We start from the raw sequence: 13618 nt of genomic DNA, 5'->3' as shown, positions 1-13618 counted from the left end.
AACCCTGAAATGCCTGAAAACCCACGTGGCAGGCCCCTCACCCAGAAAACCAACCAGGAAAAAAAAAGAAAAAAAAAAAGACGAAAAGAGAACAAATACCACTACTTCATAGATACAACTTTTATTTTTAATTCATTCCTTCTATTCTGGTTCATTTGTTTTTATAGATAATTTTTTTAACCTATTTACCATCACAGTGAGATGTCCAGTACATCAAATTGAATAATATCCTTTTAACCTGAACTTTTTGATACATATACCCGTGTTTTTCTTTTGATTTTCTATTTAAGTTTTCTTTAAATTTTAGTTTAGTTTAGTTTATTCTTTTTTTATTTTTATTTTTTAATATTCATATAGAGTTACACTACAAGGTAATCCCCTTACCCCAATCAATGCTACCCCTATAGGTAAACCAATTTTTAATCCGCCTTTATCTTAGGAAAGTTGAGTCCTTTAACAAAGATAACAAGATACATCCAGGAAGAATCAAAATAACCTTCCTTGCACACACTGAGAATTTATAACCATTCTCCCATCTTTTTCTTCCGCCAGTGTTTCTGTGTATTTCTGTTTGTCCTGATAGTATATAAATTTTATACTTGGGGCTCTTTTTGATGAGGTTTTTTTGTCTTTTTGTTTGTCTGTTTGTCAGTCTTTTTGTTTGTCTGTTTTTGTTTGTATACATCATAAATCTTACCTTGGGACCCATTTGGGCTGAGCCTTCTCTTGTATCTTTCTTTTTTTCCCTGTCTCTATCTCTCTTCTTTTTTTTTTCTTTTTCTTTTCTTTTTTCTCTCTTTCTTTTTTCTTTCATTTGGGTGGGGACTCCTGATTGCTCAGAAACGTTCCAGGGTGCACCTTGACTACACCATGGTCGATACATCCAGCTACATCCGTTCAGCCATCTCTCACCAAAATGACTAGGAGGAGGAATGCCCGACAGAAGAAAAATTCAGGAGGATGGGCCTTCTGTAACAGAGCTAATGGCTATCAACATAGACAATATGTTGGAAAGGGAATTCAAGCTAACAATTATCCAGGCAATAGCTAGGTAGGAGAAAGCCATGGATGACCAAATGGAATTGATTAGGACAGAACTGAAAGCCACCAGGGATGATTTTCACAATGTTAGGGCAGAACTGAAAGTCACCAGGGATGATGTTCACTATGTTCTCAATGAGTTCCAATCTATTCTCAATTCTCTAAAAGCTAGGGTAACTGAGACAGAAGATAGAATTAGTGATCTAGAGGACAAACAGAGAGAAAGGATCAGGAGGAAGCCTGGAACAAACAGCTTAGAAGCCATGAAAACAGAATCAGGGAAATAAATGATGCCATGAAACATTCCAATGTCAGAATTATTGGAATCCCTGAAGGGGAAGAGAAAGAAAGAAGTCTAGAAGATATAGTGGAACAAGTTCTCCATGAAAATTTTCCCAATATCACAAATGGAACCAGCATTCACGTGCTAGAGGCAGAAGGGTCTCCCCCCAAGATTATAGATTCTTGGAATTCCTCGAGACACCTAATAGCAAGAATGAAGAATTATAATTGTAGGCAGGCCCTCTTGAAGGCAGCAAGGGAAAGAAGCTCCTTACGTACAGAGGAAAGCCCATCAGAATAATGTCAGACCTGTCCACAGAAAACTGGCAAGCCAGAAAGGGCTGGCAAGGTATATTCAGGGAGCTAAATGAGAAGAACATGCAGCCAAGAATACTTAACCCAGCAAGACTCACATTCAAGATGGATGGAGTGATAAAGAGTTTCCAAAACTGGCAAGTCTTAAAAGAGTATGCGACGGGGGTGCCTGGGTGGCTCAGTGGGTTAAAGCCTCTGCCTTCGGCTCAGGTCATGATCTCAGGGTCCCGGGATCAAGCCCCGCATCGGGCTCTCTGCTCAGCAGGGAGCCTGCTTCCTCCTCTCTGCCTGTCTCTCTGCCTACTTGTGATCTCCATCTGTCAAATAAATAAAAAAATCTTTAAAAAAAAAAAAAAAGAGTATGTGACCAGCAAGCCGACACTGCAGGAACTATTAAGGGGGGGTTCTATAAAAGAGGAAAAGTCTTAAGAATATCATTGAACAGAAATATAGAGACAATCTACAGAAATAAATACTTCAAAGGTAACACGATGTCAATAAAAGCTTATCTTTCAATAATCACTCTCAATGTGAATGGCCTAAATGCGCCCATAAAATGACACAGGGTTGCAGATTGGATAAAACGACAGGACCCATCCATATGTTGTCTACAAGAGACCCATTTTGAACCTAAGGATACACCCAGACTGCAAGTGAAGGGATGGAGAAGCATCTTTCGTGCCAATGGGCCTCAAAAGAAGGGCGGGGTAGTGATTCTCATATCAGATAAATTATATTTTAAACCAAAGACTGGAGTCAGAGATACAGAAGGACACTACATCATTCTTTTTTTTTTTTTTTTATAATTTTTTTTTTTTTTAAGATTTTATTTATTTATTTGACAGACAGAGATCACAAGTAGGCAGAGAGGCAGGCAGAGAGAGAGGAAGGGAAGCAGGCTCCCTGCTGAGCAGAGATCCCAATGCGGGGTTCGATCCCAGGACCCTGGGATCATGACCTGAGCTGAAGGCAGAGGCTTTAACCCACTGAGCCACCCAGGTACCCCGACACTACATCATTCTTAAAGGGACTATCCACCAAGATGATCTAACAATTGTAAATATCTATGCCTCCAATATGGGAGCAGCCAATTACATAAGAAAACTATTAATCAAGATAAAGAGTCATATTGATATGAATACATTAATAGTAGGAGATCTTAACACGCCTCTCTCAGTAATAGACAGATCATCGAAGCAGAAAATCAATAAAGAAACAAGAGCATTGAATGACACATTGGACCAGATGGACCTCATAGATATATACAGGACATTCCACCCTAAAACAACAGAATAGTCATTCTTCTCAAGTGCACATGGAACCTTCTCCGGAATAGACCATATACTGGGTCACAAATCAGGACTCAACTGATACCAAAAGACTGAGATTATTTCCTGCATATTCTCAGATCACAATGCTTTGAAACTGGAGCTCAATCACAAGGAAAAGTTCAGAAGGAACTCAAACACCTGGAATCTAAAGACCACCTTGCTTAAGAATGCTTGGATCCACCAGGAGATCAAAGAAGAATTTAAACAATTCATGGAAACCAATGAGAATGAAGACACTTCAGTCCAAAGCCTATGGGATACAGCAACGGCGGTCCTAAAGGGGAAATACAAAGCCATCCAAGCCTCCCTCAAAAATATCAAAAAATCCAGAATACACCAGCTGTCTCTACACCTTAAAGAAGGGAAATAATCAAGATTAGAGCAGAGAACAATGAGGTAGAATCCAGAGATACAGTAGAATGTATCAATGAAACTAGAAGCTGGTTTTTTGAAAGAATCAATAAGATCGATAAACCATTGGCCACACTAATCCAAAAGAAAAGAGAGAAAGTCCAAATTAATAAAATTATGAATGAAAAGGGAGAGATCACAACTAACACCAAGGAAGTAGAAACAATCATTAGGAATTATTATCAACAGTTATATGCCAATAAGTTAAGCAACCTAGATGAAATGGATGCATTCCTGGAAAACTGTAAACTCCCAAAATTGAACCAGGAAGAAATTGACAACCTGAATAGACCAATATCTAGTAACGAGATTGAAGCAGTGATCAAAAGCCTCCCAGAGGAACCTCGGTGGCTTACTTGTTAAGCCTCTGCCTTTAGCTCAGTTCATGAACCCGGGGTCCTGGGATCAAGACCCACATTGGGCTCCCTGCTCAGCAGGGGATCCTGCTTCTACCTCTGCCTGCAAAAATTGAAGCAGAAGGAAAACTTCCAGTCTCTTTTTATGAAGCCAGCATTACCCTGATCCCCAAACCAGGCAAAGACCCTACCAAAAAGGAGAATTTCAGACCAATATCACTGATGAATATGGATGCTAAGATTCTCAACAAGATCCTAGCAAACAGGATCCAACAGCACATTAAAAAGATTATTCACCACGACCAGGTGGGATTCATCCCTGGGTTACAAGGACGGTTCAACATTCGCAAATCAATCAATGTAATAGAACACATCAATAAAAGAAGAGAGAAGAACCACATGGTCCTCTCAATTGATGCAGAAAAAGCATTTGACAAAATCCAGCATCCGTTCCTGATTAAAACGCTACAAAGTATAGGGATAGAGGGAACATTCCTGAACTTCATAAAATCTATCTATGAAAGACCCACAGCAAATATCATCCTCGATGGGAAAAAGCTCACAGCCTTCCCACTGAGATCAGGAACACGACAAGGATGCCCACTCTCACCACTCTTGTCCAACATAGTATTAGATGTTCTCGCAACAGCAATCAGACAACAAAGAGAAATAAAAGATATCCAAATTGGCAATGAAGAAGTCAAACTCTCTCTCTTCACAGATGATATGATTCTTTATATAAAAAACCCAAAAAACTCCACTCCCAAACTACTAGAACTCATACAGCAATTCAGTAACGTGGCAGGATACAAAATCAATGTACAGAAATCAGTGGCTTTCTTATACACTAAAAATGAAAATACAGAAAGGGAAATTAGAGAATGGATTGCATTGACTATAGCACCAAGAACCATAGGATACCAGGGAATAAACCTAACCAAAGAGGTAAAGGATCTGTACTCGAGAAACTACAGAACACTCAAGAAAGAAATTGAAGAAGACACAAAAAGATGGAAGACCATTCCATGCTCTTGGATCAGAAGAATAAACATTGTGAAAATGTCTATACTGCCTAGAGCAATCTATACTTTTAATTTCATTCCGATCAAAATTCCACCAGTATTTTTCAAAGAGCTGGAGCAAATAATCCTAAAATTTGTATGGAATCAGAAGAGACCTCGAATTGCTAAGGAAATGTTGAAAAACAAAAATTAAACTGGCAGCATCACGTTACCTGATTTCAAGCTTTACTACAAAGCTGTGATCACCAAGACAGCATGGTACTGGCATAAAAACAGACACATAGACCAGTGGAACAGAGTAGAGAGCCCAGATATGGACCCTCAACTCTATGGTCAAATAAACGTCGACAAAGCAGGAAAAAATATCCAGTGAAAAAAGACAGTCTCTTCAATAAATGGTGCTGGGAAAATTGGACAGCTATATGTAGAAGAATGAAACTCGACCATTCTCTTACACCGTACACAAAGATAAACTTGAAATGGATAAAAGACCTCAACGTGAGACAGGAATCCATCAGAATCCTCGAGGAGAACATAGTCAGTAACCTCTTTGATATCAGCACAGCAACTTCTTTAAAGATATGTCTCCGAAGGCAAAGGAAACAAAAACAAAAATGAACTTTTGGGACTTCATCAAGATCAAAAGCTTCTTCACAGCAAAGGAAACAGTCAACAAAACAAAGAGGCAACCCACGGAATGGGAGAAGATATTTGCAAATGACAGTACAGACAAAAGGTTGATATCCAGGATCTATAAATAACCTCTCAAACTCAACACACACAAAACTGATAATCATATCAAAAAATGGGCAGAAGATATGAACAGACACTTCTCCAATGAAGACATACAAATGGCTATCAGACACATGAAAAAATGCTCATCATCACTAGCCATCAGGGAGATTCAAATTAAAACCACAGTGAGATATCACCTTACACCAGTTAGAATGGCCAAAACTAGCAAGACAGGAAATAACGTGTGTTGGAGAGGATGTGGAGAAAGGGGAACCCTCTTACACTGTTGGTGGGAACACAAGTTGGTGCAGCCACTTTGGAGAACAGTGTGGAGATTCCTCAAGAAATTAAAAATAGAGCTTCCCTATGACCCTGCAATTGCACTACTGGGTATTTACCCCAACGATATGGATGTAGTGAAAAGAAGGGCCATCTGTACCCCAATGTTTATAGCAGCAATGGCCACGGTCACCAAACTGTGGAAAGAACCAAGATGCCCTTCAGCGGACGAATGGCTAAGGAAGATGTGGTCCATCTACACTATGGAGTATTATGCCTCCATCAGAAATGATGAATACCCAACTTTTGTAGCAACATGGACGGGACTGGAAGAGATTATACTGAGAAAAATAAGTCAAGCAGAGAGAGTCAATTATCATATGGTTTCACTTATTTGTGGAGAATAACAAATAACATGGAGGACATGGGGAGATGGAGAGAAGGGAGTTGAGGGAAATTGGAAGGGGAGGTGAACCATGAGAGACTATGGACTCTGAAAAACAACCTGAGGGTTTTGAGGGGCGGGGGGTGGAAGGTTGGGGCAACCAGGTGGTGGGTGTTAAGGTGGGCACGTATTGCATGGAACATTGGTTGTGGTGCAAATAGAATGAATACTGTTATGCTGAAAAGTTAAAAAAAAAAAAAAAACTACTGGGCCAGGAGGGGAGAATTCAAGACATATGTGATACCATAAGTTGAAACAATATTAGAATAATTGGGATTCCAGGAGAAGAAGAAAGAGAGAGGGGAGCAGAAGGTATATTGGTGCGGATTATTGTAGAGAATTTCCCTGATATGGCAAAAGGAACAAACATCAAAATCCAGGAGATGCAGAGAACCCTCCTCAAAAATCAAAAAGAATAAGTCCACACCCTGTCATCTAACAGTAAAATTTACAAGTCTTTGCGACAAAGAGAAAATCCTGAAAGCAGCCCGGGAAAAGAAGTCTGTCACATATAATGGTAAAAATATTTCATTGGCAGCAGACTTATCCACAGAGACCTGGCAGGCCAAAAAGAACAGGCATGATATATTCAGAGCACTAAATGAGAAAAATATGCAGCCAAGAATACTATATCCAGCTAGGCTATCATTGAAAATAGAAGGAGAGATAAAGAGCTTCCAGGACAAACAAAAGCTGAAAGAACTTGCAAACACCAAACCAGCTCTACAGGAAATATTGAAAGGGGTCCTCTAAGCAAAGAGACACCCTAAAAGTAGTAGACAAGAAGGAACAGAGACAATATACAGCAACAGTCCCCTTACAGGCAATACAATGGCACTAAATTCATATCTCTCAATAGTTACCCTGAATGTAAATGGGCTAAATGCCCCAATCAAAAGACACAGGGTATCAGAATGGATAAAAAAACAAAACCCATCAATATGCTGCCTACAAGAAACTCATTTTAGACTGAAGGATGCCTCCAGATTTAAAGTAAGGGGGTGGAAGACAATTTACCATGCTAACCGACATCAAAAGGAAGCTGGGGTGGCCATCCTTATATCAAATCAATTAGATTTTAAGCCAAAGACTATAAGGAGAGATGATGACGGACACTATCTCATACTCAAAGGATCTGTCCAACAAGAGGATCTAACAATTTTAAATATCCATGCCCCTAAGGTGGGAGCAACCAACTATATAAATCAATTAATAACAAAATGAATGAAACACATCAACAATAATACCATAATAGTAGGGGATTTTAACACTCCCCTCACTGAAATGGACAGATCATCCAAACAAAAGACCAACAAGGAAATAAAGGCCTTAAATGACACTGTGGATTAGATGGAAATCACAGATATATTCAGAGCATTCCATTCCAAAGCAACAGAATACACATCCTTACTTAGTGCACATGGAATATTCTCCAGAATAGATCACATCCTGGGTCACAAATCAGGTCTCAAGCAGTATCAAAAGATTGGGATCCTTCCCTGCATATTTTCAGATCACAATGCTCTGAAGCTAGAACTCAATCACAAGAGGAAATTTGGAAAGAACCCAAGTACATGGAGACAAAACAGCATCCTTTTAAAGAATGAATGGGTCAACCAGGAAATTGAGGAAGAATTGAAAGAAATCATGGAAACAAATGACAATGAAGACAAAATGGTTCAAAATCTGTGGGACACAGCAAAGACAGTCCTAAAAGGAAAATATATAGCGATACAAGCCTTTCTCAAGAAACAAGAAAGGTTGGGACGCCTGGGTGGCTCAGTTGGTTAAGCGGCTGCCTTCGGCTCAGGTCATGATCCCAGGGTCCTGGGATCGAGTCCCACATCGGGCTCCTTGCTCAGCAGGGAGCCTGCTTCTCCCTCTGCCTCTGCCTGCCTCTCTGTCTGCCTGTGCTCACTCTCTCTGACAAATAAATAAATCTTTAAAAAAAAAAAAAAAAGAAACAAGAAAGGTCTCAAATACATAACTGAACAATACACCTAAAGGAGCTGGAAAAAGAACAAGAAAGGAAGCCTAAACCAGCAGGAGAAGAGAAATAATAAAGATCAGAGAAGAAATCAATGAAAAAAAAAAAAAGAACAAATCAATGAACAATAAAAACAATAGAACAAATCAATGAAACTAGGAGCTGTTTCTTTGAATGAATTAATAAGATTGATAAACCCCTGGACAGACTTATAAAAAGAAAAGAGAAAGGACCCAAATAAATAAAATCATGAATGAAAGAGAAGAGATCACAACAACACCAAATAAATAGAAATAATTATAACAACATACTATGGGCAACTCTATGCCAACAAATTTGACAATCTGGAAGAAATGGATGCATTCCTAGAAACATATAAACTACCACAACTGAACCAAGAAATAGAAAACCTGAACTGACCGATAACCAGTAAGGACATTGAAACAGTCATCAAAAATCTCCCAACAAGCAAAAGTCCAGGGCTAGACGGCTTCCCAGGGGAATTCTACCAAACATTTAAAAAAGAATTCATACCTATTCTCCTGAAAACATTCCAAAAAAAAAAAAAATGGAAGGAAAACTTCCAAACTCATTTTATGAGTCCAGTATCACCTTGATTCCCAAAGCAGACAAGGATCCCATCAAAAAAGAGAATTACAGACCAATGTCCTTGATGAACAAAGATGCAAAAATTCTCAGCAAAATACTAGCCAATGGGATTCAACAGTACATTAAAAGGATAATTCACCACAATACCAAGTGGGATTTATTCCAGGGCTGCAAGGTTGGTTCAACATCCAAAATCAATCAACGTGATACAATACATTAACAAAAGAAAGAACAAGAACCATATGATACTCTCAATAGTTGCTGAAAAAGCATTTGACAAAGTACAGCATCCTTTCTTGATCAAAACTCTTCAATGTGTAGGGATAGAAGGCACATACTTCAATATTATCAAAGCCATCTATGAAAAACCCACCGCAAATATCACTCTCAATGGAGAAAAACTGAGACCTTTTCCAATAAGGTCAGGAGCGTGGCAGGGATGTCCATTATCATCACTGTTATTCAACATAGTACTAGAAGTCCTAGAATCACCAATCAGACAACAAAAAGAAATTCAAGGCATCCAAATCAGCAAAGAAGAAACCAACTATCATTCTTTGCAGACTGTATGATACTATATGAGGAAAACCCAAAAGACTCCACTCCAAAACTGCTAGAACTTTTACAGGAATTCAGTCAAGTGTCAGGATATAAAATCAATGCACAGAAATCAGTTGCATTTCTTTACACCAACAACAAGACAGAAGAAAGAGAAATTAAGGAGTCTATCCCATTTACAATTGCACCCAAAACTATAAGATACCTAGGAATAAACCTAACCAAAGAGGCAAAGAATCTGTACTCAGAAAACTATAAAGTACTCATGAAAGAAATTGAGGAAGACACAAAGAAATAGAAAAATGTTCCATGCTCCTGGATTGGAAGAAAAAATATTGTGAAATTGTCTATGCTACCTAAAGCAATCTGCACATTTAATGCTATCCCTATCAAAATCCCATCCTTTTTTTTTTTCCAAAGAAGTGGAACACATAATCCTAAAACTTATATGGAACCAGAAAATACCTCAAATAGCCAAAGGAATAATCAGAAAGAAAGTCAAAGTTTGTGGCATGACAATGCCAGACTTCAAGCTCTATTACAAAGCTGTCATCATCAAGACAGTATGGTACTGGCACAAAAACAGACACATAGATCAATGGAACAGAATAGAAAGCTCAGAAATGGACCCTCAACTCTATGGTCAACAAATCTTTAACAAAGCAGGAAAGAATGTCCAATGGAAAAAAGGCAGCCTCTTCAACAAATGGTGTTGGGAAAATTGGACAGCCACATGCAGAAAAATGAAACTGGACCATTTCCTTACACCACACACAAAAATAGACTCAAAATGGATGAAGGACCTCAATGTGAGAAAGGAATCCATCAAAATCCTTGAGGAGAACACGGGCAACAACCTCTTTGACTTCAGTCGCAGCAACTTCTTACTAGGAACATCGCAAAAGGCAAGGGAAGCAAGTGCAAAAATTAGCTGTTGAGATTTCATCAAGATCAGAAGCTTTTGCACAAAATAAACAGTCAACAAAACCAAAAAACAACTGACAGAGTGGGAGAAGATCTTTGCAAATGACATATCAGATAAAGGGCTAGTATCCAAAATCTATAAAGAGCATAGCAATCTCAACAGTCAAAGAACAAATAATCCAATCAAGAAATGGGCAGAGGATATGAGCAGATACTTCTGCAAAGAAGACATCCAGATGGCCAACAGACACATGAGAAAATGGTCCACATCACTCAGCATCAGGGAAATACAAATCAAATCCACAATGAGATACCACCACACACCAGTCAGAATGGCTAAAATTAACAAGTCATGAAATGACAGATGCTGGCGAGGATGCGGAGAAAGGGGAACCCTCCTACACTGTTGGTGGGAATGCAAGCTGGTGCAACCACTCTGGAAAACAGCATGGAGGTTCCTCAAAAAGTTGAAAAGAGAGCTACCTTATGACCCAGCAATTGCACTACTGGATATTTACCCTAAAGATACAAATGTAGTGATCCAAAAGGGCACGTGCACCCAAATGTTTATAGCAGCAATGTCCACAATAGCCAAACTATGGAAAGAACCTAGATGTCCATCAACAGATGAATGGATAAAGAAGTTGTTGTATATATAGACAATGGAATACTATGCAGCCATCAAAGAAATGAAATCTTGCCATTTGTGATGACGTGGTTGGAACTAGAGGGTATTATGCTTAGCAAAATAAGTCAATCAGAGAAAGACAACTATCGTATGATCTCCCTGATATGAGGAAGTGGATATGCAATGTGGGGGCATTGGTGGTAGGAAAAGAATAACTGAAACAAGATAGGATCAGGAGGGAGACAAACCATAAGAGACTCTTAATCTCACAAAACAAACTAAGGGTTGCTGTGGGGAGGGGGGTCTGGAGAGGGTGGTGGGATTATGGACATTGGGGAAGGTATGTGCTATGGTGAGTGCTATGAAGTGTGTAAATCTGGCAATTCACAGACCTGTACACCTGGGGCTAATAATACATTATGTTTATAATAAAATAAAAAAAATTGAAAAAAAAAAAGCTTTTGCAGAGGAAAGGAAATAGTCAAAAAAAAAACAAAAGAAAAGCAACAGAATGGGTAAATATATTTGCAAATGACATATCAGATAAAGGGTTAGTATCGAATATCTACAAAGAATTTATCAAACTCAACACTCAAAGAATAAAGAATCCAATCAAGAAATGGGCAGAGGACATGAACAGACATTTCTGCAAAGAAGATATCCAGATGGCCAAAGGACACATGAAATAGTGTAGAAAACACTCTGCATCAGGGAAATACAAATCAAAACCACAATGAGATATCACCTCACACCAGTCAGAAGGACTAAAATTAACAAGTCAGAAAACGACAGACACTGCTGAGGATGTGGAGAAAGGGGAATCCTTCTACACTCTTGGTGAAAAAGCAAGCCAATGCAGCCACTCTGGAAAAGAGCATGGAGGTTCCTCAGAAAGATGAAAATAGAGCTACCCTATGACCCTGCAATAGCACTAATGGGTATTTACCCTTAAGATACGAATGTAGTGATCCAGTGGGGCACGTGCACCTGAATGTTTATAGCAACAATGTCCACAATAGCCAAATTATGGAAAGAACCTGTTCATCAACAGATGAATGGATAAAGAAAATGTAGTACATACATATATAATGGAATACTATGCAGCCACCAAAAGAAATGAAATCTTGCCATTTGCAACGATGTGTATGGAACTAGAAGGTAGTATACTAAGCAAAATAAGTCAACTAGAGAAAGACAATAATCATGTGACCTCTCTGATAAGAGGAATTTGAGAGAAAAGGGTGTGGTTTGTGGTGGGCAGTGAAGGAAAAAATGAAACAAGATGGGATCAGGAGGGAGGAAAACCACAGGAGCCTCTTAATCTCATAAAACAAAATGAGGGATGCTGGTGGGTGGAGAGGTAGGGATAGGGTGGTTGGGTTATGGACATTGGGGAGGGTATGTGCTACCATGAATGCTGTGAAATGTGCAAGCCTGATGATTCACAGACCTATACCCCCGCTGGAAATAATACATTATATGTTAACAAAAAATGTATAAAGAAATTATAAATTGCACAACCAAAGGGAAAAACATTCAATATCACAGACTAGAAGAGGTAATAGTTTTAAAGTGTCCATACTACTCAAAGCAATCTACAGAGTCAAAGCAATCTCTACCATACCACCAATAGCATATTTTATAGAAACAAAAGAATACTAAAATTTGTATGGAACCACAAAAGACCCCAAATCACCAAAGCAATTCTGAGAAGGAAGAAGAAAGCTGGATGTATCACAATCCCACATTTTAAGATTTTAAGATATACTACAAACTATACTAATCAAAACAGCATGGTACTGGCACAAAAACAGACACAAAAATAAGTGGAACAGAATAGAGAGCTCAGATAGAAACCCACACTTATATGGTCAATTAATCTAAGAGGAATGAAGGCTATATGATGGGGAAAAGACAGTCCTTTCAATTAATGGTGCTTAAAAAACTGTACAGATACATGTAAAAGAATAAAACTGAACCACTCTCTTATACCATACACAAAAATAAGCTCAAAATGGATTGAGGACCTAAATGTGTGACATGAAATCATAAAGCTGCTAAAAGAAAATAAAGGCAGCAATTTCTCTGACATTGTTTGCAGCAACATTCTTCTACAATGTCTCCTCAAGCAAGGGAAACAAAAGCAAAAATAAACTATTGGGACTACACCAAAATAAGTTTTTGCACAGGGTAGAAAAGCATCAGCAAACCAAAAAAGCAAGCAACAGAATGAGAGACGATATCCACAAATGACATATCCAATAAGGGGTTAATATCCAAAATATGTAAAGAACTTATACAATGCAACACCAAGAAATGAAATAATCCCATTAAACCATGGGAAAGGGACATGAATGGACATTTCCCGAAGAAGACAAATAGACGAAGGGATGCCTGGGTGGCTCAGTCAGTAAAGCATGCAGCTCTTGATCTCAGGGTGATGAGTTCAAGCCCCACATTGGGCATGGAACCTTCTTCAGAGGAGGAACGAGAAGAAGAAGGAAGAGAAGGAGGAGGAGGAGGAGGAAAGAAGAAGAAACAGAAGAGAAGGAGGAGGAGAAATAAAGGGGGCACATAAAAAAACACCACATACTTTGAATGTGCTATGTATTATATACTGTATTATTACAATAAAGCTAGAGAAAAAGAAAAAAAAATATCGTATGATCCAGTAATTCCACTACTGGGCATTTAC

Source organism: Martes martes (assembly GCF_963455335.1).
Source record: "Martes martes genome assembly, chromosome: 2".
NCBI lineage: Eukaryota > Metazoa > Chordata > Mammalia > Carnivora > Mustelidae > Martes > Martes martes.
The sequence above is the reverse complement of the archived record's forward strand: the minus strand, read 5'-3'. Positions refer to the sequence as shown.